General features: G+C 41.2%; 1 long non-coding RNA gene across 1 annotated transcript; it reads left to right on the top strand.

Moving 5' to 3' along the window:
• The first annotated feature begins 316 nt into the window (after window positions 1-316).
• On the top strand, window positions 317-3,713 carry LOC126425027 (uncharacterized). The gene is made up of 4 exons (XR_007576247.1): window positions 317-1,732; window positions 2,412-2,646; window positions 2,778-3,051; window positions 3,252-3,713. It is a non-coding gene; the product is annotated as an uncharacterized LOC126425027 (long non-coding RNA).
• Window positions 3,714-4,093: the final 380 nt, after the last annotated feature.

Raw genomic sequence — 4,093 nt, 5'->3', positions numbered from 1 at the left:
TTTCGGGTCGCTCACCTGATCTCCGCTGCGTGCCGACAATGCCCTACTAGTTATTGTTGGTATTTCGGAATATGAATCATTCTCATTGTTTCCGTGCTGTTCACATCGACTCGTTGTTACCTTCTTCAAATTACAAATATGGCCAGCCCAAAAACCGATAATTTACGGAAATGGATCGGGAGCGATTATGCTTTCAGAACGGACGGAAAAATAATATTCTGCCAACTGTGTGAAAAAGAGGTAAGTTTAATTCTGTTTTTTTTTCTTTTTCGATAATTTTTCCAAGAAATTAAAACACTTGTTAAGTTCATTTGTAAATTTGCGTGCATGTTTTCTATGTACGAATGGGAAGGAACAAGATAAACCTTTAGAAATTACCTTCCGCGTTCTTGCAAATTAAAAAAAAAATGTTCTGTGTTGTGAGGGGATCGAGTTCCAATTTTTGGAAACTTACTGCGGCTACAACTTTGCTTCCGCCATTTTTTCTCAAAGTTCGAGGCTTTATTGCGAGCATCTCACAAAAAATTTACATTTCAAAATATTGGCTTTCGTTGGCCACTTCTTTCTCCCATGTTTCGGGCAGCATACGAATCCCGCCTCGGAAGAACCGAGCGTCTTTCGAGAAGATCCATGCATCGATCCAATTTCGTAGTTGTTCATATGACAGGAAGCGCTGGGCAGCCAGGTCGTGTGCCATTGAACTAACAAGTTGGCAGAGAAAGGGAACAATGTCTGGAGAATACGGCGGGTGGGGTAGGACATGCCATTTGAACGTTCTGTATGTTTTGGCGCGTTTTGCGACATGGGTCGAGCACTGTCATGCTGCAAAATCACCTTTTCATGTCTATAGCTGTATTGTGGCAGTTTGTCTTTCAGTGATCGGCTCAAACAAATCAAGTGCTCTCGATAAAGATCTCCTGTGATTGTTCCCGTCGTTTGCAGTAGCAACGGAAGCTTTCTCCCCTTCACGACCATGCCGGTCTTCAACGTCAAAATCACCGTTCTTGAAGCATGGAAACCATTTTCTGGTAAATCTGTCACTAACAGGCGTCTCATCATAGCTTTTACCCAGCCGTAGATTTCTTCATATCAAAGCAGAAAATTAAAACCTCCCGCAGATAACGAGAATTTGGCTCGTAAGTTGGCACATTCAGCCGAGAATAACTTTAAGATGGAATCAAAAATCGACTAATATTTTGATGGCGCTATGTTCTCAAATGCCTAAGTTTACTGTATGACACTTACGACCTACGACTTGCGTCACTACTTTCCATTAATACCGTGCACTGCAAAACGGCGGAAGCAAAGTTGTGGACCTAGTATTTGTAGTCTTAATTCACTTTTTTGAGTGGCCATCTCGCAGGTACATACTGTTCTCTTACATGTTTGTACAGTTGTATGTACATATTGATATTTATTCACTTCTCCAACGCTTTAGGCCAGGTTTGAGAAAAAATTTCAGCTGGATCAGCATAAAAAGACATCTCAGCACCAGAACAACGGAACCAAGACACGGTTAAAAACGACACAGTAACCACTGATCTCCTCATTTTCGAAGCATATGGACGTCAAAAATGAGTTCAATGAAGATATTTGCGAGGCTTTAATAAAAACGAACATCTCGTTGAATAAGATGAGAGAGTGAAGGACCTTCTTGAAAAAATACACAGGAAAAGATATTCCTCACGAGTCAACGCTGAGAAAGAACTATGTGGACCCATTGTATGAAAAGGTAAGGTTTTTCGGTAGTTTTTCTTTGTGCGAATTAACTTACTATTATTTTGATAAATGTATATACATAAGAAAATAGTCAAAATATAGGTAGGTGCTAAAACGGATGTTGTGACTTGGCAAGACATCCAAGCCACTATGAGGAAGCCGAAAGGCACGCGTTTAAGCTCACGCAGGCTGGCGTGAGGTCTGGAACAGGTAAAGTAATTGAGACTAGCAAATAAAGTACGTATCTGCTGGAATACTTAACTTTAATCCATAATTGGTGAACATCGGTCTGACGGTACATGTATCACAAGATAAATAGCAATTGATAATGGCGCCTTGCTAGGTCGTAGCAAATGGCGTAGCTGAAGGCTATGCTAACTATCGTCTCGGCAAATGAGAGCGTAATTTGTCAATGAACCATCGCTAGCAAAGTCGGCTGTACAACTGGGGCGAGTGCTAGGAAGTCTCTCTAGACCTGCCGTGTGGCGGCGCTCGGTCTGCAATCACTGATAGTGGCGACACGCGGGTCCGACGTATACCAACGGACCGCGGCCGATTTAAAGGCTACCACCTAGTAAGTGTGGTATCTGGCGGTGACACCACAGCGGATATAGTTTGTTTTCCTGTGTATGTCTCCTGCGTAGTGTCCACATGTTTATGTGTATTTTTTTAATTTAGTTTCCCTATTACAGACATTGGAGAATATTAGGAAAGACATTGGCGATTCTCCAGTCTGGCTATCCGTTGACGAAACCACTGATTCTTACAGTCGTTATATGGTGCACGTCATAGTTGGAAAACTCTCTGCTGACGAGACTGGATGAGGACACCTCATACTGTGCAAAGAAGTGAAATGAACAACACACGCCACGATTGCACGCACAGTCTAAGTTTCGCCAATATTGAATAGTTTAAAATAAATTACAGGTAATATAAGCGTGCAGTTTTTCACATCATATCCCGAGCCAATAATTAGTTTTTCACACCATGTCCCGAGCCAATAATAAAATAATTTAAAAAATGTGTAACATTTGTAAAATCCTTTGATTTTCTTTCAGGCGTGCTGTGGAGAAGTGAAGATCAGAAACGTGGGGAGAACAAGGTTTTGGCCATTTTGACGGATAGTGCCGCATATATGATGAAGGTTGTAGAGTGTCTCCGGGTGTCATTCTTCACCTTAAGTGTCGCTGAAGAGGTCAGAGCCGCATTGCCAGAGGTCAGCTGCCTTATATCTTCGGCAATGAAGGTTTTCATCAAGACACCAAGTAAAGTGAGAGCTTTCAAGACTGCTCACTCTGACGGTCCTCTGCCACCTGAACCAGTCTTGACGAGGTGGGTAACGTGGATTTCAGCTGCAAACTATTATGCAGACAACTACAGAAAAGTTGAAGAGGTTTGGATGTGTATGTAGTTCTGGATAAATTGAATAAGCAAAGAAAACGAACACAACATAGAATTCCAATATTATTTATCTGTACAGCAGTTTTCAGCTTGAAACCGACATTCACTACATTACTACTTTCTTGTTCCAGGTCCTAAAGGGTTTTGAAGATAGCGAAAATTGAGCCATACCAAAATCCAAGGGCGCCTTGAAGAATTCCAGCATGTTACACAGCCTATCTTTCACCCGAGCGCACTTGGGTGACCTTCCAAACCTAAGTGAGAAACTTGAGGCTCGTAACATGGAAGTTACGAAGGCTGTGGCTCTCGACGGAGGACTCAGGACACAGAGCAAGAATTGGCCAGGTCCGATCGCTGAGAGATTTAGAAGAAAATTGGATGCAGTTCTCGACAGAAACCCTGGTTGACCTACGATTCGGAAGATCGCTCAGTTTCTCGGAGCGTTTCTGTTCTTCCAGTATCTAGATGATTTCACGTCGTCTAATGTCGCTGCTCTTAAATTTTTACCTGTAGTGTCATGTGATGTTGAACGATCATTTTCAAGATTGAAAATGTTATTATCCGGCCACAGAAAAAATTATCATTTAGAGAATATGGATTGAATTATAGCCATTATTGAAAATATTTGATGGTTATTCATTAATTTTCCCAAGTAAGATGCATATTTTAAAGAACATATCTAAGAGAAATGAATAATTAAGGAATTGTATCTGCACATTTAAAGGCATATACTGGCAGTAAGAGCATATTTTAACTGCATACTTCGAGGAGTTTTGGCGCATATTTCGATCCGAACACTATTCATAAGTTTTACTATCGTTACTTGGATATGGATGTAATAAGAGACATTATACTACGTACATGTGGACACCACATTTCCACTGCAAGGTAGAAACAGTCGAAAAGCAGTCACAAATAACGATGTTTTAATTGGATCGCCGTGTTGAGAAAAAGCATTTCAGCTGTAGCATAC

This window comes from Schistocerca serialis, chromosome 10 (assembly GCF_023864345.2).
Source record: "Schistocerca serialis cubense isolate TAMUIC-IGC-003099 chromosome 10, iqSchSeri2.2, whole genome shotgun sequence".
Classification (NCBI taxonomy): domain Eukaryota; kingdom Metazoa; phylum Arthropoda; class Insecta; order Orthoptera; family Acrididae; genus Schistocerca; species Schistocerca serialis.
This window is presented reverse-complemented; position numbering and strand designations above follow the sequence as displayed.